This window comes from Cucurbita moschata, unplaced genomic scaffold (assembly GCF_002738365.1).
Source record: "Cucurbita moschata cultivar Rifu unplaced genomic scaffold, Cmos_1.0 Cmo_Scf00110, whole genome shotgun sequence".
Taxonomy (NCBI): domain Eukaryota; kingdom Viridiplantae; phylum Streptophyta; class Magnoliopsida; order Cucurbitales; family Cucurbitaceae; genus Cucurbita; species Cucurbita moschata.
In genome coordinates, this window is record NW_019268626.1 from 71,840 (window position 1) to 95,742 (window position 23,903).

The 23,903-nt window shown below is 34.8% G+C and overlaps 2 non-coding genes across 2 annotated transcripts; one reads left to right on the forward strand and one right to left on the reverse strand.

The window, feature by feature from the left end:
• Positions 1–9,173: 9,173 nt before the first annotated feature.
• On the forward strand, positions 9,174–9,246 carry TRNAA-AGC. Its single transcript has one exon. It is a non-coding gene; the product is annotated as a tRNA-Ala (tRNA).
• Positions 9,247–18,572: 9,326 nt separating this feature from the next.
• TRNAF-GAA lies at positions 18,573–18,645 on the reverse strand. Its single transcript has one exon. It is a non-coding gene; the product is annotated as a tRNA-Phe (tRNA).
• Between the last annotated feature and the right edge of the window lie 5,258 nt (positions 18,646–23,903).

A 23,903-nucleotide genomic window follows, 5' to 3' on the forward strand; every position in this document is an offset into this window, starting at 1 on the left:
GACCCTTTCCTGAACCAGAATCGGGCACAAAACGCCGAGGAGAAAGTCGAAAGCGAGCTCTTTTCGCGTATACGCAATCTCGAAACCCAATTAGCTCACGGACTGTCTCCTCAACCCTGGCGAGTATGAGTGCTTGGTAAGAGAGAATGTCGAATGAGAAAGACATTCGATTACGGCAACATTCACAACTACCAAAGTGCACTAAACCTAGTAGAGATCTTCGACCTAACGATAATGAAACTTCAAGTCCATTTAATCAATCCGCTTTGTACCTTATTGTTGACCGAATCGGATGCACGCTAGGCCTAAATTGTCTCTCAGTCACCCAGAGAGGAAAGGAAGATCAGATCCGAAGTTTACGAATCGAAGAGAAAGTGGATATGAGTTCTACACGCTTTCATTTTCAAAAGTTTCCCTTGTCTACAGTACTTTAATCAGGATCTGAATTCCTTTATCATTTTCTTGGCGGATAACACAAATGAAATTGTTTCTGTGAATGTTTGCTGAATCCACGACATCTAAATGGTGTGAAATTTATCTTATTTATAATCAAATAAATTACAAGGATATGGAAATAGTAATAAATGGAAATAACAATAAATGGAAAGATACCTATGGTAATAAGGAAAATATTAGATATTTGTCTTATAATAAAATATCAAATATAATATATATGGTAAACTATAATTTATTACTAAATATCCTTAACAGTTTCCCTGACCGCTCATCTTATGAGTCCATTCTTGTCTTGTTGGTTTGTTGTATTATTCTATACCTCTCTCGATTGATAGAAAGACGTTCGGGAGCTGGAAGGGCATATTGAGGGAACTTTCCTTTTCACGGTAGGCAAAGGTAAAGCGGGAGCTGCATATGTCCACGGTGATCAAGGCAGAGCGACTTCTTCTTTAGAAGAGGTTGGTTTTATCGAAACTGTTAGATCCACTTTCATTAAAGAAAAAATAGTAGCTCTTGGTTTGGCCGATGTCGATTCGTATGGCAATGCGGACTCGACTCAGGATGAGGATTCCGCTTTTCATACTGCTGCTATGAGCCGAAAGAGCTGGTAAGCTATCTCGCTAAACGAAAGGAAAGAGCACGTACGGGTTGACCTTGTTACAAGGGCGGGGGCAAGCCAAAGAAGGTCAGTCGGACTAAGTTAGGACCCTTGATCCGGTTCAGCTAGGTTCTTCCATGCGAGAATGTATGCGTATCGGTATCCTCTTTAGGACTGATTGCTTCCTCTTTTTGTTTATACGTTTGGAGAAACCTGCTAAGACCGCCTTTCTTACCAGGTGTGATTCAATCTTTTAGCTCAAACTTTTCTATCGTCCGATGAAAAAAGTAGGAGTACAACTACCTTTTCCTTTTCTTGCCCGAGCCAGGGAATCATTTAGTTTTTACCAAAAGGTTGGCTATCTATTAGTTGTCGTAAACAAATGTATTTCTCATTTCATGTTAGCTCCTCCAAGAGCTTCCTGGTCCGTAGTAGACGAAATCTTGGACTTCTATCGGACTTATAGCATTGCCTGATGAGCTCGCTGTTGAGGGTTGGCGTTACAGGAGATCGAGCAGCCTTTCTTTCTCTACCTGATATGCTTTCCCGCTTATCGTGCAACTAACCAACTAGCCAAAGAGAGAGAGAGAGAGAGAGGGATCATGTCAATCAATTTGTATGTACATTTTGTCCGTCCTGTACTTGCCTGCTTAGCTTTCTTAGCCAACATCTCCAGTTATCCCCGAACCAAGAGGTCCTGCTTATCCATACCCAACAGTCACACTTTCAGCCGAAAGACTGATTTTTTTCATAAAGTCGGATCATAGATCAAGAAAGAATGAAGTTGCTTACAGGGACAGTTAGGTGATACGTCTTTTCATACTCGCCTTTTCTTTAACCCTGCTATCAACCTAGTCATTCTTGCTTATTGCTTTAAGGGGTCTCCCCACTGTAGATTACTCGGATTGGTTCTCACGTCCATGTGCCAAAAAGGATGGGCGAGTTTGGTTTGAGTGTTCATCGATTGGGTGGATCCATATGCTCCGAGGGGGTGAGACGAGGTGTAGCGCAGTCTGGTCAGTGCACCTGTTTTAGGTATGTTGTCTGCTAGGTTTTAGGAAAGAGGGTACAAATTTTCTACATAGGTCATCTGTGGTCACAATACTTTTAAGGAAGATGCTCCCAAATAGTCGGTGAACAATAGCCTTTAAAGAAGTTTCAAAGAGCAAGAAGAGGTAGAATAGAGAATAGGAGTGAGTCATGCAAGGAAGAAGGAACTAGTAGGTTTAATTTGGGTTCGTTTGAACTAAAAAACGAACCAAAATTTTTCAAACGAACCCAAATTTAAGACTCACTAGCCCAAAGTCCATATGTGGTAAAAAAAAATCTTCCGTGGCCCAACCCTTATACGTTGTCCGCATCCAATCATTTCTTTTTCAAGCTACACGTATGCTCTCGGCCAAACTCACGTTTCAAGTGTCACTAGTCAGAAGATGCGGCCCACAACTGAACGGATTTCAAGTGTCACAATCGCACTCTTGTAGTAGTGAGACAATGATTATGTGACATTTGTTCTAATCCAATGAACAAGTCAACCATGCAAAATTTAGACTGAATGAACAATAGCAGTGTATGCTCGAATCACGTTTAGAAGAAATATTTTAGAAAACGTGAGCGAGGAAATACGTTAAAAATAATTTCAAATAAAGCAATGTTATAAGCTAAAAGTAATTTATCAATATCTCTATCAACCGGCTCTTCATAAACTCAACGTTGTAGGATGAGGCTGACTTTAGGTCTCGCGACGCGCTTCTAGCTGATCTCAGTATTGAGGAGTCTTTTCCAACCTACTAGGAGCTTTTGAAAATCATTTCTCGGTTTGTTAACTCTTCAAGTCTTCTCTGTTGGTGTCTTTCCTACTTTCTTCGCTTGAAACAATTTCTTCTTTGCATGACGTCATACCATCTGCTTTTACTTGATGTTTTCTTGGTCGGAATAATAACGTTTCAAGTTACTGACGTGGACAATTGGGTTAGTCTGTATCCATAGGAGCAATTGGATCCTATATGATGTCTTCCTAATATTGTGGACAACTTTGACTAGTCCATAGAATTTTCGAACCAGTCTTTGGTTCTTGTTGCTTTGAACTCAAAGTTGATCTGACCTTAACTTATCATAACTCTCTATTTTCTTTGAAATTATCATGGTCGACCCTTCTCTTCATCCGTCTGGATGGTATTTCTGCGTGAACATGTGTTGCTTTAGTGGTTTTTTTTTTTGTCTCCCTTCTTTAGTAGAGGTGTTGGTTTGGTGTCTTTGCCAAGCATTTGAGTGATCACTGACAAGAGCTTTTGCAGGTCAAATAATCCCGACTGTGAACATACCATTTTGCTATTTGTAGAATTCAACTAGCTCAAGCTGAGCTGTATGACATCTATTTGTGGTATGTGACATAAAACTAATCTTGTGATTGATCTCTCTTGGTGGGGTTAAACCCAATATCTGACCTTCTTGTTTTGGGTCGTGGTGTTCATGTAGTGGCAATAAAGTTTTTGTTGAGGTTGGCACACTTGAGCTCCCCCTTTTCGAATACAACAATGGCAGCAAGTGTAGATTCATCATGGCTAAGATTCTTTCTCAACTGTACTATCATCATCATTTTCACCCCTCTTGGTTCATGGATGTTTGTCTGAATGATCGTTGGGTTAGACTCCGTTACTACTAGAAATTTTGCTAGGGACATGTAAATGACTTTGTGTTCTAGCAGGATGTCAATCCCTGACTATTTGGGCTCTAGAATGTTGGATATGAAGGCTGAAGATTTAGAGTAAAAATGTGATAGAGAAATATATACTAAATAATTATATATAGTAGGCGGTTACATATAGTGAAGCTATATATAATAAACTGAAATAATATGTATACCCATTAGTCAGTGCTTCCTAAATGTACATTTCTCATTCTCCATATCCTCTCTTTGCATACCTAAGGTCATTAATACAAAACCATTGGTCAATATTTCTTCTTACATTTTCTCTATCATGTTCTTTGTGTTCATTTAGATCAAGTGTGTGCGCTGTTGTGTGATTCTAATAACTAGTATCAGAGCGAGGAGAGATTCGCCACGATCTGTGAAGATGGAAAGTTCAAAGACTGGAATTGAAAAGTTTGATGGATTCGATATCAGTTTCTAGAAGATGCAGATTGAAGAGTATCTATACGTGAAAGATATTCAGGAACCCATTTTGGGGGTGAAGCTGGATACCATGACCACGGAGGAGTGGAAGCTCAAGGATTGTCACGCCGTAGGGTTAATCTGGTTGATGCTGTCAGTGAACCAAAGAAATTGCGATTCGAAATGGTCCCGTTTAGGGACCATCTCCAGTTTCTTCATTTCTAGTACCAAAATTTCATGGATTAGATGTCTCGCACTGTGCAACGGCAACTCTCTGTTCTCCTAAGGCTAGTCAGATATCTCATGACCACTCTTTTCTTCCTCACCATATCTAGACACTATAACGTTGATCCACTTTTGTCTTATATAGTTAACGTTCACTCTTTAACGTCCAAGGACATTTTATAACTACCACCAAAATCAAAACATACAATAAATTCATAGAAGTTTTACAACATATCATATACTACAAAATAGGGTTAGACTGCTTACTTGGTCGCGGAGAGACGTGACATCGAGCTGAGTCATAGAGATATACGACTCTTTATCCTAAGAAAAAATCTATATAATTTAAAATCTGGCTGCTATGGTACCAACGTGTCACAACCCAAATTTAAAGGGTTCAAAACTCAAATAGAAACTAAAATTGAGAGTGAAAACAAATAAAAATAAAAGTAAATTAATATAAAATAAGAAAATGTTGTAAAATTAAAATGAGATTGAGAAAACAATACAACATTAAATATAAAATTAAATTAAATTATAAGACGGTGTTGTTCAAATTTATCCGAACAGAAAAAAAAATTGTTTGGGATACAATTACAAAAAAATAAAAAAATAAAAAAAAGTACAAAAAGACTCAAACACAAAGACAGACTAACACTACATAACAACCCCATCTGTGAGTGCACAACCTTTGAAGGCTCCCTCATCTCAACGGTAAGTTCTATTACGAACCCATCCAAAATAATCACACCTGTGACCGCATCTCATGACTTTAAACTGCTAGTCTAAACATGGTTTCGTCATGAAAGGTTTAGAGATAAATTATCTTTACAAAAATATTTTTCTCTTAATTTATAATTAGTCATAAAAAGAAATAATTAGGTACAAAATTGGTCTAGAATTCAAAACTTTCAAATCTTACTGTTCCTGACCAGATTTTTGAACTCCTAGTACCTTAAATAAAATTAGTATCCTCTAATAAAACAGGAATTTCTCTTAAGATCATTAAATTCTTATAGACTCCAGACTCAATATCAATAACACAATTATGTTTTATTTTGAACACGCCAAATATGAAACTAAAGTGCGTTCAATTTAACTCCGTTTTATTGCCATCTTGAATGATGTGTAGGGTATATTCTTGATTTAAAAGTTCTTGTGACATGACAGTTCATATTAGTTAAGCTTTTTGCAAAATCACAAGTTAAAAGACAACAACGATGAACCTAGGTCTATTAGTCAATTCAAAGAAAATTTCTTTCTCCATCTTATCGATAATAATAGTTCAACTAAATCCATATTATGCAAAGAAACAAGTTTACAACTCATAAAAACAACTACCTAAATTATGTCCTAAAAATTTGAAAACATAAGTTGTAGTTGATAATTACACAAAAATTTCCCTAAATCCATGAATTCCTGTCCAATTAGTCAATCCTAAAGATTGTAACTAGCATATAGTAATTGAAGCTCCACATGAAGCAATTTAAAGTTTCCCTACATAACTAAAGTTCATCTCATCTTTAATGAAGCATGAATTGCACCGAAGTTCATGAAATGCTTATAGACTCCAACTCTGAGTACTATTAATGCAATTATGTTTCATATGAGTTTGTCATAAATGAAACTAAGGTGCATTCAATACAACTTTATTTTCTTGTCATACGAGGCAAAATAGAAAAATTAAATCAAACAAACTGATGAACTAAACCGAATCAATCCAACCAAAATTGATTAGTTTGTTTCTTTTGTTGGGTTGTTGGTTTATTTGATAACCCTTGTATATTATAACAATTCAACTTTTCGTTTTATAGCCCTCCAACTACTAAGAGAAAAATATATTTGAGTAGAAGCTAAAAATATTGGGAGTTCAAGAAAAGGCATTTGGTTTAGTGGTATGATTCTCACTGGGGGTGCAAGAGGTTTTGAGTTCAATTCTTGAAAAATGCCCCTATGTCTAAATCTCTTCTTATCTAATGACTTCATATTCGACATTTTATACTTACCACCATGCTCTTAATACTCATAGTCTTTCTAACACAAGTGACACATATGTAAACTATGTTATTAATATTTTATTTCTATTATATTTTTCATTTTCACAATTACTGATGACGAGAGGTTTAGGATTTTTTAATGTAAGAATCGTGGGGATGTAGCTTAGATGGTAGAGCACTCGCTTCCAATGTGGAAAGTACGGAGATCGATACCTTGCATCTCCAAATGAATCGATCACTAAACTTATGAAATAATGAGATTCCATCTTTCCTTATTTATGAAATAATGAGCGTAGATATTTTTTTTTCATTTTTACAATTATTGATGACGGGAGGTTTAGGGTTTTCTGATGTAAGAATCGTGGGGATGTAATTCAGATAGTAGAGCGCTCACTTCTGATGTGGAAAGTACGGGGTTGATACCTTGCATCTCCAAATGAATCAATCACTAAATATATTATTTCTTTTCAATTTTTTCTTATTTACGACATAATGAGTAGGGATAGTTTTTCATGTCACTATTATTGATGACGAGACGTTTAGGATTTTGTAACATAAGAATCGTGGGGATGTAGCTCAAATGGTAGACCGCTTGCTTTGCATGCGAGAGGTACGGGGATAGATACCACGCATCTCCAAAATAAAACTATGTTATTAAATATATTATTGAAAATTATTTCTTTTCAATTTTTCCTTATTCATGACAGGTTAAGTAGCGATATTTCTTCATTTTCACTATTATTGATGGAAAATTTAGGGTTTGTGATGCAAGAATTGTGGGGATGTAGCTTCGCTTAGCATGCGAGAGGTACGGCTTAGCATACGAGAAGTACGAGGATCGATACCTCGCATCTCCAAAAGAAACTATTTAATATTAATATTTTATTTCTATTCAATATTTCCTTATTTATGACATAATATGCAGAGATACTTTTTCATTTTCACAATTATTGATGAAGGAATGTTTAGGGTTTTTTGATGTAAGAATTGTAGGGATGTAGTTCAAATGGTAGAGCGTTCATTTCCCATGTGGAAAGTACGGGGATCAATACCTTGCATCTCCGATTGAATCGATTACTAAATATATTATTTTTTTTCAATTTTTTCTTATTTAGGACATAATGAGCCGGGATAGTTTTTCATTTTCACTATTACTGATGACGAGATGTTTAGGGCTTTATGACATAAGAATTTTGGGGATATAGCTTAGATGGTAGAGCACTCACTTTGCATGCGAGAGGTATGGGGATCGATACCCTGCATCTCTAGATTTTCTTCATTTTCAATATTATTGATGATGGAAAATTTAGGGTTTTATAATGCAACAATTGTGGGGATGTAGCTTATGATTGGAATAGGGTTTTATAATGCAACAATTGTGGGGATGTAGCTTATGATTGGAATTTGAGGGTTTTATGATGCAACAATTGTGGGGATGTAGATTATGATTGGAAATTTAGGGTTTTATGATGCAAGAATTGTGGGGATGTAGCTTATGATGGGAAATTTAGGGTTTTATGATGCAAGAATTGTAGGGATGTAGCTTAGATGGTAGAGCTCATTTACCATGCGAGAGGTAAGGGGATATCCCGCATCTCCAAAAGAAACTATTTGTTATTAATATTTTACTTCTATTCAACCTTTCCTTATTTATGACATAATTAGCGGAGATATTTTTTCATTTTCACTTGATGATGGGACATTTAGGGTTTTCTGATATAAGTATTGTGGGAATGTAGCTTAGATGGTAGATTGCTTGCTTAGCATGCGAGAGGTACGGGGATCGAATCGATACCCCATACCATTCGATCCCCGTACCTCTAAAAGAAACTATTCGTTATTACTATTTTATTTCTATTCAATTTTTCCTTATTTATGACATAATGAATAGCGTTATTTTTTATTTTCACTATTGTTGATGACAAGATGTTTAGGATTTTGTGATGTAAGAATCTTGAGGATATAGCTTAGATGGTTGAGCGTTTGCATCCCATGTGAGAAGTACTAGGATCGATACCATCCATCAACAAAGGAAACGATTACTAAGTATATTAGTTCTTTTAAATTTTTCCTTATTTACGACATAATGAGCGGGGATATTTTTTCATTTTCAATATCATTGATGATGGGAAGTTTAGAGTTTTTTGATGTAAGATCGTGGGAATGTAGCATGCGATAGATACGGGGATCGATACCTCGCATCTCCAAAAGAAACTATTCGTTATTACTATTTTATTTCTATTCAATATTTCCTTATTTATGACATAATGAGTAGCGATATTTTTTCATTTTCACTATTATTCATGACGAGACATTTAGGGTTTCGTGACGTAAAAATTGTAGAGATATAGCTTAGAAGGTAGAGCGCTCGCTTTGCATGCGAGTTGTATGGGGATTGATAACCCGCCTCTCCAAAAGAAAGTATTTAATTTGTTATTATATTTTTTCAATTTCATAATTATCGATGCCCCGCATCACCAAACCAAACTATTTGTTATTAATATTTTGATATTTTTTTATTTTCACTATTATTGATGATGGGACATTTAGGGTTTTATGATAAAAAAATCATGGGGATGTAGCTCAGATGGTAGAGCGCTTGCTTTGCATGCGAGAGGTATGGGGATTGATACCCGGCATCCCCAAAAATAAGACTATTTATTATTAAATATATTATTTCTTTTCAATTTTTCCCTATTTATGACATGTTAGGTAGCAATATTTCTTCATTTTCACTATTAAAGATGACGGGAAATTTAGGGTTTTGTGATGCAAAAATTGTGGGGATGTAGCTCAGATGGTAGAGCGTTTGCTTAGCATGCGAGAGGTACGGGGATCAATACCCCGCATCCCCAAAAAGGAGAAATAATTTTTTTAAGTATGAATGAATTTAACATGTTATGTATAAGGTGGGTACGAGAAAAAAAGAAAAGATACTTATATAAGGATTATTATTTCATTATGGCTATGTCATTCTTATACCGCTACTTATGGAGATAAAGCAATCTAACAAGCACATAGAGAGAGTACTTATTTAAGTAGAGAAAGAAATCTTGTAGACAAGCACATAGAGAGGGGACTTATTTAAGTAAAGAAAGCAATATAGTAGGACTTATTTAAGTAAAGAAAGCAATATAGTAGGACTTATTTAAGGAAAGAAAGCAATCTAGTAGACCATAAAGCAATCTAACAAGCACATAGAGAGAGTACTTATTTAAGTAGAGAAAGCAATCTTGTAGACAAGCACATAGAGAGGGGACTTATTTAATTATAGAAAGCAATAGCACATAGAGTTATAGAAAGCAATCTAACCAGCAATATAGTAGGACTTATTTAAGTAAAGAAAGCAATATAGTAGGACTTATTTAAGTAAAGAAAGCAATCTAGTAGACAAGCACATAGAGAGAGGACTTATTTAAGTAAAGAAATCAAAAGATAAGAGCTTATACTACTTGTGGCTGCTACTTATGGAGAGAAAGCAATCTAGTACTTATTGTAAGGGAATTTGATGAATTCCTCAAAAGATAAGAGCTTATACTACTTGTGGCTGCTACTTATGGAGAGAAGGGAATTTGATGAATTCCTTAAAAGATAAGAGCTTATACTACTTGTGGCTGCTACATATGGAGAGAAAGCAATCTTGAACTTATTGTAAGCTATTTATGGAGAGAAAGCAATCTAGTACTTATTGTAAGGAAATTTGATGAATTCCTCAAAAGATAAGAGCTTATACTACTTGTAGAGAGGGAATTTGATGAATTCCTCCAAAGATAAGAGCTTATAGGATGGCGGTAGCGTCCCATGCATATGACGGAACTTCTTCACAATTGCAATATCTGACCGATGAATATTGTTGTCATTTATAGCTTCTATCGCAATAATATAAAATTTGGGGTCAAAGCCTATATGGGACTGAAAAGACCATTCTCCACACGCTTGTAGATTAAATTATATCTACCACCTCTGAAATTTTCCACGGCAAACCTTCCAACAGCTTGCACTTCTTCATCATTGACATCCTTAATTGGAACTAGATTTTAAGGCAAATCTTCTCCATGACTCACTTTGGAACACTTTTATAGATAGTTTCAACAAACTTACTTTGCTCGTGAATACTTTGGAGTTCAATATTTATAGTTGGAGAACGCTATTCAAATTGATAGGGTCGAATCTTACAACAAAGTCTAATTGAGCCTCCCTCTATTAGGAGATAGCTTCTAATCAAATTCTTTAGTTTGGACAATGGTTGCATTGTTTTAGTCAAACAACCGAGACTAGTGTACTACCAATAGTTTAACATTGTGTACGCGTATTTTCTTACATATTTACAATTGTATACAAATAATAATTAAATTTATGAGTAGAAGTTTGGATGGAGTTTTATTAAATAGGTAATCTTAATTTATATCTAAAAATATATACGATTTTTTTTATATACATTTAGGAGAACAAATCAAAGATTGTCATTCATGCCATGTTTTAATTTTTATTCTTTCTTGTTTCTCAAAGATTATAAAAAAAAAAAAAAAAGTTATCCTCTCTCAAATATGGTTCGTTTTTTGATTATTTTCTCTTGAGTGAATTTTAAGTGAAACACATTCTTTACCCAAGTAATTGCAAGATGCACGCTTCACACTAAGAAGAATCAAAGTCCCAAGTATCAACGTCTTTAAGTGTAAATTTTTATTCTCCATCTCAACATAAACTAAACTTATTTTCGTGAAGATATCTATTTATAAAAGTAAAATATCTCAGAGTCACAAAAATAAAAATGAGATATAGATACGAGACATAAATATGATACCAAATAGATATTGTAACTGTTAGGATTAGATTTGATTGAGTTATTTGGATTAGATTTGATTTAGTCCTTCTTCAATTGGATGAGAGATTTCTCCCAATTCTTCTAATCTTTCCAATTTTCTTCTTCTGTTCCTAACAATTTGGTATCAGAGCCATGCCGTAAACTAGTTAAAACTAAAAGCAACAGTCTTCTAAGTGTGTCATAATAAAAGTATGTCGATGGAGAGTCCACTTGTGCAGTCTGCTGGAGGAAGGAGTCAAGGTCGTGGAAGCTTTAGAGGCAGAGGAAGGGGACGAGGCAGACAAACCTTCAACAAGGCCATAGTGGAGTTCTATAACTGTCACAAGCTAGGACATTTTCATTGGGAATGTCAAGCATGGTTGTAACCGGAAAGGGTAATTTACAGCTGGAAGTGAATGGAATCGTAATGATAATCATAATGATAATCACAGGAGTGTTCTATGTGCCAGACCTGAGGAATAATTTGTTGAGTAGTGGTAAATTGCAAGCAAAGGGGGTTACCTTTTTGTTTCAAAATGAAACATGCAAGGTGTTTCATCCTGAGAGAGGCTTAATCATGGAGACAAAGATGTCTTTGAATCGAATGTTCGTATTGCATGCTATATCTCAGCTTGTAGCAGCCACTCAAACTCAATTGAAACTTATGGGGAGGAGTGGTTCAAGGTCTCTGTCATAAACTCACCGCTCCAATTCTTATCGCCATAGTCAGAGAAGCAGAAGGGACCCAAGTCCTTCGCCCTATCATTCCACTACCCATTCCAGGAGAAGCAGCCGTTCAAGCTCCCTCAGTTGCCAACGCAGAAGTAGGTCTTCCTCGTTATCTCCTTTCCCCAAATCCTTCAGTTCCAGTCCTAGTTGTGCATCCACTGATCGGAATCATTCCATAGAGAAGCTTAAGAAAGAGGAAGAAGAGAAGAAAAGGCGTGAAGCAGAGTTGAAGAAGTTAGAAGAAGATGCAGCTAGGAGGATGGAAGAACTAATTAATTCAGAAGAAGTTGAAGAAAGGCTTGAGAAAGAGAAAGAAGCCGCTCTTACTGCTACAAGACCAAAAGAAGAACAAGCATGAAAAGAGAGAGAAGAGCTAGATAAAATGCTGGAAGAGAATAGAAGAAGGGTAGAAAAAGCACAGCGACGATTAGTTCTGGAGCTGCAGCGGAAGGAAGAAGAACAATATTGTGAGATCGAGTTGATTCAGAGACAAAAAGAGGAGGCAGCTTAGAGAACTAGGCTAGATGATAAGAGTTTGAGTTATGTTTTTCTGGGAGTTAATGAATAGTCAAAAGCTTACAGACTCTATGATATAAAAGCTGCAGATTAAAATAACGATATAGAAGCGGCAGATGAAAATAATGATATAGAAGCGATAGATGAAAATAATGATATAGAAGTTTCAGATGAAAATAATGATATAGAAGCAGCAGATGAAATAATGCAGAGAAAAATATTTCATCTGGCTCTTTGGCTGAAGCAAGCTCTCCTAGCTCGAATAAGGTGAGGAATAAGAGACCACCAGTCTGGATGAGAGACTATGCATAGGAGAAGTTTTTTTTGTAAAGAAGATGATGAAGCTCAGCCATGTTTACCCCTATTGAACCTGCAAACTTTGTAAACTTTTAAGAAGCATTGAGGAGTGAGAAATGGAGGCAAGCCATGGATCTGGAGAAATAAACAGAAATGGCACATGAGAATTGATGAAGTTACCTGGTGGAAGTTTTGTATGAAGTCGTAGATATAAATTGATTACTATTCGTGTTTAAGGGAGGGATTGTTAGGATTAGATTTGATTGAGTTATTTGGATTAGATTTGATCTAGTTATTTGAATTAGATTTGATTTAGTCATTCTTAAATTGGATGAGAGATTTCTCCCAATTCTTAGGATCTTCACAGTATTCTTTTTCTGTTCGTAACAGTAACATGTCATTCTTAAAAAACTTAGACACTGATGTGAGAATGATACGTTAATTAAAAAGAATTATTTCAAAAAAATTATCAATTTTATATTAGAGAAAAATTCATATAAATAAGTTTATATATTTGTATACTTCAAAAAAGCTTAATGTACGTTTCACTCTCAAAATATATTCAATGTCAAGTGTCTGATACGATGGATTTTAAATTTGTAATGTATCCATTGTATTAACAAGTGTTCAGTACATGCTCAACACGTGTCAGATTAGTGACACTTAGTTATTCTCATGCTTTCTTTACACCCATTTAAAGTAGTTTAAAAACTAGCCTGGCAAATATTATAATTGACTAACTAACAACTTCAATTTTGTGCTTTAAGGATTGTTTTGACCAAAGAGAAATAAAATCCATAATTTAGAAAATAGGCCTAAGAAATAAAATCCTTAAATACTTTTTAGTTTTAAAATAAATTAATTTTTTAGTTTAAAATAAATTGACTTTTTAGTTTTAATTTTAGTCCAAATAAATTAATTTTGATGTGGTGTTATGTATTTTAATAAAATTAATATTAACTTAATCCACAAAAATTTGTATTTTTTTTTATTATAATCTAAATTAATAAAAATACCATTGAACTTTGCACTTTATCTAAAAAAAATACTCATAATTTTTTTATAAAAAAAATACGGTTGAATTTTCAAAAAAAAAAAAAGCTTCAAAACTACTCTTTAACTTTCAAAAGTGTTTAAAAAAGAGAGATGGGGAGAAAATTGTGTTCATGGAGAGAAAATTGAAGGTTATTTTAGGAGAAGGTTTTCAAGATTAGTATAAGATCCTGAAAACATAACAAGAAGTAATATCCTAGCTCAAGGTCGCGATTAAGAACCTACTAGTATGCTACTTACTAAGTTCTACTCACTCCATGTTTATCATTTTTTTTCAAGTAACTAAGAGTTGGTCATGGATGAGAGCGGCCTTTGGAGTGTGGGCCATGGACTAACCTCTGTTTTTAATCTAGTATTTTTTGTTCTTCTTTTGAGTCTGCTTCTTATTTTGTGTTTGTAACGAGTATGTATATGTAACACCCAAACATGAAGGAAATTATCTCCCATAAGAATAAGCCACTCGTGAAAGACCCAAAGGATAGAAAGGAAAAAAATTAAAGGATTAAGCAAGAACAAAGTACTTAGTCAAGTCACTCGTGTACCCTAACAAGTGATTTCAAGGAGTTAAAGGCCTTTCGAAAAGGATTTGAAAGAAAAAAGTAAATCAAAAGGCAAAAAAGTCATTTTATCAATTATCAAGAATCTTTCTGGATTTGTAATTCCTTATCTAGAATGAATCTCAAGATTCAAAAAAAGGGGAAAATAATAAAAAAAAAGCGAAGAGAAATTTGTAGAAAAATTATGGAGTTTTTTGAGAAAAATAATAATAAAATATTTAAAAAGTGGCAAATTACCAAAATACCCCTGGAAGAATGGATAATTACAGAAATGCCACTCTAATTTGAATCAAAGCATCTACCGTGACCATCTGAGCAAAATATTTCGAACTGAAATCTCAACCGTCGGATCTCCTCCAAAATTTGATATGATCTAGAACGAACACGCACGGGTCATCACATCCAACGATTAGTATTCAAAGCCGAGGTCGGTAAGGCTGTGATTGGAGTTGATATCTCCAAAAAATTATCCAGAAAGTTCGATCTCTAAATAACGAAGATTCTGAGCTTTCAATGTCGGTTTAAGCTCCTCCTATAAGGTCGGAAGTAGGAGCAACAATACGAAATAAGAATCGAGAAAGGTCGATCCACCAATTAAAGGCAATAAGCGTTTAGTTTGTGGGTCTCCTACTCTCAGATTTCTTCCAAATTCGAGAGCAATCCTCCACCATTTCTCTTCAAACTTATTCCTACAGTTTCTGAACAAGATTACCCACAAGTTTTATAAAGGAATAAAGTGCTGAAAGTGCCAAGAAACCATTCCCCCAATTCAATCTGCCATTGAAGAACTTCAAGAAAAACTTGAAAATTCAATCCGAGGATACATGATGACTCGTCGAGCAAGAATGATTCCAATCAGTTTCTACACCTCCAAGGAATGCTTCCATAGAAGACCACGAAGAAAAATAACCTCGAGAGCGTGCCAAATTGAAGGAAATAGGTTTCAAATTAAATTGGGGATAAGAGTCAAAATTCCTATCTACGATCTCTTTTCCTTCAAATTAAGGATTCCTCTAGCTTCAGAGGAAGAAGTTGAGTAAACTTGATGAAGGAATCGAGAGTTGAGACGTCGTAGAACAAGCTACTCGCGAGATCAAAAATCTGGCGTTTCGAGTGAGTTGCATACCGAGAACGATTTTTGGAAATTAAGGTCCTACACTCAAAGACGTTCCTCCAAACTAATTCCTTTAGCCTGAAGATAGGATATGGAAGGGGTTCAATGAAGAAATAGGGCCTTGAAACCCCTAGAATCGGCTACCCAATAAGAAATCCTTTGTTTTATCTCCAGCGATAAATCAGATTTTGGATGAACTTTGGTAGCGAATATCTTAGGCTACGATCCACGAGAGTTATCAAATAAATCCCTAGCCCTTTCTTACTTAAGCACAATAATCTAGCATACAATGTACCATATCATAAACAAGTCATAACGTAAACACTTCATAGTCATATCGTTCTCTAACTTACCATAACGCTATCGTTCTATCAATCTATCACAAACCTATCCCTTTCTACCCATAACCTAACCGTATTCTTTCATCAATCTCTCCTATCCATAGCACTCCAGTATTTAACCTAACCTTAACGTTTCATGAACGTATCTTACTTCTATCGTTACATTTCGTTTTGTGCATCCTTCTCGTATCCTATCTCAAACATATCTTTGAATACATCATACCATAATTATTATCATACAAACCACCTATAATAACATAACATAACATATAGGAAGTATATCGATCCATAGACAATTCACACATATCAATATATATATATATATGACACGTGCAGAACCACAGGGAACGTGTCAACATCAAATATAACCATGCCAATAGTAAGGTCACTTACCTGGTTAGCTTAAGTCATCGTCACAAATATATCCTTAATGAAAGTTCGATTCCGTCGTTATCCTTAATGAAAGTCCATTGAACTCCAAGTCAACGCCCATGACATCAGTTTCAAGTTTGCACTCTATAAAATTATTTCTCTAATTTACATTGGCCATTCTTAAATTCTGATATTTCTTGTTAGACAAAATTTGATGGAGTTCCTTGCCCTCTGATGTTTCCTGTTTTATTTTTTTTAAATTATGTTCAACAAAATCTTTTCTCAATCTTCCATCTTCTATCTTCCATCTTCTACTATAATTATTTTGGAGATATTGGCATCTTCTACTGTAATTATTTTGGAGATATTATTGGCCAATTTTGGTAACTATCCTTACTTCCAAATCTTCCAAATCTTCCCTTTTTATTTTTACTTTCATTTTTTTTTTCTCTTTTCAGTTAACGGTATTCTCCATTTCCATCTCTATTTAGTTCTTTTTTTTCTTATTTCTTTTGTCTATAAAATGATTGACAACCTAAATCATTGTAACAATTCAGAGATCTAAACCATTCATGAGATCTAAAATATAATTAGTTGTGATTTCCTAAAACTCATACAAAATTATTTTCCTTTAATCTCTAATTCAAAACAAAATAATTGTAACCAAATTAATATTACTTAATAAAATAAGAGGAAGATTTAACATGTCACTACTGACCTCTTCAAATGACTTATCTCCTCAGCCCGAACTAAATCTGCTTAAACTTTTTGTTTTTTGTTTTTTTCTATTTGTTTTGGTAGTAACGAAGAAATTCTAGGTAAATCTTTACAGAAAAGAATTCCTGATTTATTGACAGATTTATTTTTAGGGAAGGAGTGGTGAGAGATTGAAGGAAGGAGTAGGGATCGGTTAGCAAATGTTTTTTTTTTATATATATATTTTTATTATTTATTTATTATTATTATTATTATTACTATTTTATTTTATTTTCTTCGGTTGTTACCGGAACTCAACTCAGCAACATTGAAAGTAGAATGTACACCGTGATTCTTATCATCATCTCCCTCTTCAGGATTCGTCCTCGAATCAGACAAATCATCACCTACAACTAAAGGACTCAATTTAGCAACATTGAAAGTAGAATGTATTGACAATTCTACGGGAACATCAAAATGAAAATTCAACTATCCACGCTAACATTAAAATGAAAATTCATCAGTAAAATTATTTACTCTAATTCGTTGAAATTTTAAAAAGAAATAATCACTAAATTTAGATTAAATAGTCAAGTAATTGTAAAAAGAAATAATACTCATTTTACTAAATGTCTTATGGAGCATTTATAGTCAAATAAAGAATTAGGAATCCACTCCCACTCCCAATTCAACTATCCATGCTAACATTAAAATGAAAATTCATTAGTAAATAATATTTTAGATTGAATAGTCATTAGTAAGGTGCGGTGAACGTTGATCAAACACGTGACCTTGAGATCTATAGTGACACTCTCCCAACTAAGCTATCCACCTAACATTAAATATGAAAACTCATTAGTAAGGTATTTAGCTAATTCATTGATATTTTAAAAAGGTGCGGTGAACGTGGATCAAACACGTGACCTTGAGATCTATAGCTAATTCATTGATATTTTAAAAAGGTGCGGTGAACGTGGATCAAACACGTGACCTTGAGATCTATAGTGACTTCATTGATATTTTAAAAAGGTGCGGTGAACGTGGATCAAACACGTGACCTTGAGATCTATAGTGACACTCTCCCAACTAAGCTATCCACCTAACATTAAATATGAAAACTCATTAGTAAGGTATTTAGCTAATTCATTGATATTTTAAAAAGAAATAATCACTAATTTTAAATTAAATAGTCAGGAGTCAAGTTATGTGACGTGAATCAGGTGCGGTGAACATGGATCGAACACGTGACCTTTAGATTTTCAGTTTGACACTCCCAAAACTGAGTTATCTTCGCTAATATTTGAAGAAAAAAAAATCATAAGTAAAGGTATTTCTGCTAATTCATTATATTTTAAAAAGGAATAATCACTAATTTTAGATTGAATAAAGTTATGCAACTTAATGAACTTAAGCAACCAATGAGGTATTTACGCTAATTCATACTAATTTTTTTATTGAATAGTCAGCTTATGCAAATGGAAACAAGTGCAGTGAACGTGGAGATTAAACACGTGACCTTCAAATCTTTAGTTTAACACTCTCCCAACTGAATTATCCCTGCTAACATTAAAAATAAAAATTCATAAGTAAAGCTATTTCCACTGATTCATTATATTTTAAAAAGAAATAATAATCACTATCCCTGCTAACATTAAAAATAAAAATTCATAAGTAAAGCTATTTCCAGGTGCCATGAACCAAGTGCAGTGAACGTGGATTGAACACGTGGCCTTCAGATCTTCAGTCTGACGCTCTCCCAACTGAGCTATCTCCGCAATCATTAGAAATGAAAATTCATCAGTAAAGATATTTTCGCTGATTCAAAAGAAATAATGACTAATTTTTTTATTGAATAGTCAGGTTATGCAAATAGAAATAGGTGCGGTGAACGTGGAGATTGAACAAGTGACCTTCAAATCTTAGATCTGACGCTCTCCAAACTGAGGTATCCTCGCTAACATTAAAAATGAATGTTTTTAAGTAAAGATATTTCCGCTAATTAATTGAAATTTTAGAAAGAAATGATCACTAATTTTAGATTGAATAGTCAAATTGTGCAACGTGAACCATGTGTTGTTAACATGGATCGAGCACGAGACCTTCAGATCTTCAATCTAACGCTCTCTCAACTGAGCTATCCACACTAACATCAAAAATGAAAATTCATCAGTAAAGGTATTTTCGCTAATTCATTGAAATTTTAAATAGAAATAATCACTAATTTTTAATAAGATATTCAAGTTATCCAACTTGTATAAGGTGCGGTGAACTAGAACACGTTAGGTATTTCAGATAATTCATTGAGATTTCAGAAAGGAATAATGACTAATTTTAGATTGAATAGTCGGGTTATGCAACTAGAATTAGGTGCGGTGAACGTGGAGATCAAACACGTGACCTTCAAATCTTCAGCCTTACGCTCTCCCAACAGAGCTATCCCCGCTAATATTAAAAATGAAAATTCATAATTAAAGGTATTTTCGCTAATTCATTGGGTATAAAAAAGAAATAATCACTAATTTTAGATTGAATAAGCAAGTTATGTTTTTAGATTGTATAGTCAGATAATAAACTTGTATTAGGTGCGTTGAACGTGGATAAAACACGTGTGACTTTCAAATCTTCAGTCTAACAATCTCCCAACTGAGCTACTCTTGCTAACATTAAAAATGAATATTCATCAGTAAAGGTATTGGGTACACTTCTGGAAATTCAACAAAAGACAATAGTATTAGACCGAGATGCCAGATTTAAATCTCGCTTCTGGAAAATTCAACAAAAGGCATTGGGTACGCAGTTATAGTACGACATTCCACCCATAAACAGATGGTCAAATAGAAATGCTCATGCAAATATTGGAAGACATGTTGAGGGTATATGAGATGGATTTTGCAGGAAGTTGGGATAAGTACCTACCCCTTATGAAATTCGCTTATAATAATACTTGCCAAGCCACCATACAAATGCCCACATACGAGGTTCTCTATGGACGAAGATTTCGATCCCCTATCTTTTGGGAAGGAGGGGGGCAAACGACAATTATTGGGTCAGAGCTGGTGCAAATTACCAACGCCACATTCTAGAAGATTAAAGCTAGGATACAAACCGCACAAAGCCGAGAGAAAAGCTGTGCAGACCTAAGGCGCAAGGACATGGAATTGTAGGTAGGGGATCATATATTCCTAAAGGTAGCACCCCATGAGATATTAGAAAAGATTGGATCTGTGGCCTATAGAATCGGGCAATGCCCAAACTTGTCTGCAGTACATAATATCTTTCATGTATCCGTACTACGGAAGTAGACCCTAGATTGTTAGCACGTACTGGCTCATGAAACTCTCTTCTTGAAAGATGACCTAACGGATAAAGAAGACCCGATTTAAATAATAGACAAGAAAGTCAAATAATTGAGAAACAAGGAAATCTCTCTTGTTAAGATCCTATGGAAGAATCATAGAGTAGAAGAAGCCACTTGGGAAAAAGAAGGCAAATAAGAACCTTGTACCCTGACCTATTTTAGAATAAGCACTTTGGATGACCGAAAGTTTTCAAAGGAGAGGAGAATTTGCAACACTCAAGGTCTCCAATAAGAGACAGTGTATAATCCCTACTAGGTTGTATCTAGAAGCAAAGAACAAGTAAAATTGAAAAAACATTGAGAAAATGGTACTTTTTCTAATTTTTATAAACTTCCTGAATCATTAAATTTTTTATAGAATAAGAATTACACTCAAAGACGTTCCTCCAAACAAATTCCTTTAGCCTGAAGAAAGGATATGGAAGAGGTTCAATGAAGAAATAGGGCCTTGAAACCCCTAGAATCGGCTACCCAATAAGAAATCCTTTGTTTTATCTCCAGCGATAAATCAGATTGTGGATTAACTTTCGAAGCGAATATCTTAGGCTACGATCCACGAGAAGGTATCATCAAATCAATCCCTAGCCCTTCCTTGTAATACCCATCTTTAAGTTTCATGAAGAAATCGAGGAGAGAAACGCTGTAAATGTGGCTGTACAGTCCGAGTTTCAGATGGCGGCGACGCGAAAAATGCGCATCTTCTTCCTGTTCCGAGGAAGAAAATGATGATATGGCCAGTTCAACTGAACTGTCCAAGTCAACTCAAAATTTGACATTTTCTTGAGTTTTCTCAATGTTAAACCCATTTCAGACCGATTCTGATAGAAAATCTTATGGTTTCAGAAACTAGACACAGTAAGGAGTACATGGAAGGAAATTTGAAGTAATTCAGATACTGGAAGCTCAAGAATGGATGTCCCAAACGTCGACGACGAGGCAAGTAGCCACCTTGGACTTTTTGTTAAGAAATACTTGTAGAAATCGCTTGGATTTTCATATGAACCCTAAAACAAGTATGAATTAACGATATATGAAAGAAAAACCCAAATAACCGTAAGTTAAGACCCTGAACCGATTAAATAGCTCGAGATTTAAGTAACATTAAAATAACCCACTATATGAGCTCCGCTGCCTATCAAATTTTAATACTGAGCATATTATAGTATGTTGAGGTTAGATATGAAATTTGGTGGTCATTGGATAAGGATAAGTAGGTAAACCAAGAAATGGTGTAAAATGACCATAATGCCCCTACGGTAATTTACCTTCGGTTCATGACCTAGATGACCTTCAAATGCTATGAAATTCATCAGTAGATCTTATTTTATGAAGTGTTATATGAATCCTTATCCCAAGAGGTTTATATAAGGTAATGAAGTTTGGGAGTTATTGGAAAACTTTAGTTAGCAAAACCAAGATATGGGAGAAAATGCTCATCACGATCCATATGACCTTTGCCATGAATTACGATGTTTATAAGTTTTGTAGTCAATGTTCCCAATGTTTGCTGCACACAAAAAAGATAGGGATGTTAAATTTTTAAGTCACTTTTGGAAAGTATGGTGGATAAATTGGGTACCAAATTATTGTTTTCACCTGCATGTCATCCTCAGATTCATGAGCAAACTAAGATGGTTAATAAAATATTAGGAGCATTGCTTAGAGCTATTATTTATAAGAATATTAAGTCATAAATTGGGTAACAAATTATTGTTTTCAACTACATGTCATCTTCAGATTAATGAGCAAACTGAGGTGGTTAATAGAACATTAGGAGCATTGGTTAGGGCTATTATTTGTAAGAATATTAAGTCTTGGGACGAATGTTTGCCACTCATTGTTCTCTTTTTGAAGTTGCTTATGGATTTAATCCACTTACGCGTCTTGATTTACTTTCTAACAATTATATCAAATTGAAGCATACAATATAATAAGATTTGAAATAGGTTTTTTAAACCTGGAACCAATAAGTAATTCAGAAGGATATTGGGAAAGAAAAAAAGAAAAAAAAAGGATGCTATATTTAATTATAATTTACCAGTGTCTTTATAACATGTTAATTAAAGAGAGGAAACAACAAGAATAAACAAACAAAGGAAATTTGTGTATGTATGATTCTCTTCAAATCTTGGAAACTACGAGGATTCCTCTCCTTTCTTGACATAAAGACTTACTTTTTCGGGACTTGGACCATAAACAGTGAATAATAACATTTAAAGAAGGCCGAGGTAGCATAATCAGTGAACAATAGCATAATCATTCCATGAAGGCCGAGGTAGTCTTATAAAAGAAGATGAGGGTACCACTTTCAAATCATTGCATGAGAACTTGAGAAAGTTTTGTAAAAGAAGACGAGGGTACCACTTTCTATTACAGAATTTCTATGTGAATAGAGAATGAACCATATTCTTGGGAGATAAGATAGAGCCTCGAGCCTAACTTCAAAGGCATTACACAAATTATTCTATGATATTTTTTCTAGGAACTCTTTGTTATGTTGTCCGCTGAAGGTTTCAGGAAAGGGACACAGATTCTCTATTGCACTGATCTCCCAATAGAAGTTTTACCTAGGTCATCTGTCGTCACAATCCTTTTAAGGAAGATGCGCCCAAATAACCAGTGAACAATAACATTTAAAGAAGTTTCATAGAGCAAGAAGAGGATTGTGATAGAAGTTGCCCTAGGTAAAACTTCTTTAAATGTCTTAGCCAATCATGACCTCATAATGAGGAGTCTCTTGGACAACAATAACATATGGACAACAAATGTCTTAGCCAATTGTGACGGTCATGATTGCTCAAGGCGTGTCGCCCAAATAATCGGTAAACAATAACATTGCCCAAATAACCGCCTTGGACAACAAATCATATATAAGAATTGTTGAGACACGCAACATTCAACCACAGGCAACACGCCTTGGGCAATCATGACTGTGACATCTGCCCCCACACAATTTATTAGATGAAGCTGACTTTAGGTCTCTCGATGCACTTCCAGCTGATTTCATAATGAGGAGTCTCTTCCAACCTACTAGGTGCTATTGAAAATCACTTCTCGGTTTGTTGAGTCTTCATGTCTTCTATGTTCGTGTCTTTCCTACTTTCTTCACTTGAAACTTTTTCTTATTTGTATGACGTCATACCACCTGCTTCTGCTTGATGTCTTCTTGGTAGAAATAATAACGTTTCAAGTTACTAACGCGGACAACAAGGTTAGTCCGCATCCATAAGAGCAATTGGATTCTATATGATGTCTTCGTAATCTTATGGATAATTTTAACTAGTCCATAGTATTTTCACACTAGTCTTTGGTTCTTGTTGCTTTGAACTCGAAGTTATTTGAACTTAACTTATATGAACTCTTTATTTTTCTTGAAATTATTGTGGTTGACGCTTCCGACTGACCCTTCTCTTCATCCGTCTAGATGATATTTCTGTGTGAACACGTGTTGCTTCAGTGGTTTGTTTCTGTCTCCCTTCTTCAGTATCTGACCTTGTTTTTGTCTCTCCTGGTGGGGGATAAATATATTATCTGACCTTGTTTTACGTCGTGGTGTTCATGTAGTGGCAACAAGGTTTCTATTGAGGTTGGCTCACTCGAGCTCCCCTTTTCAATTACAACAATAGCAGCAAGCGTAGATTCATCATGGCTATGATTCTTTCTCAACTGTAGTAT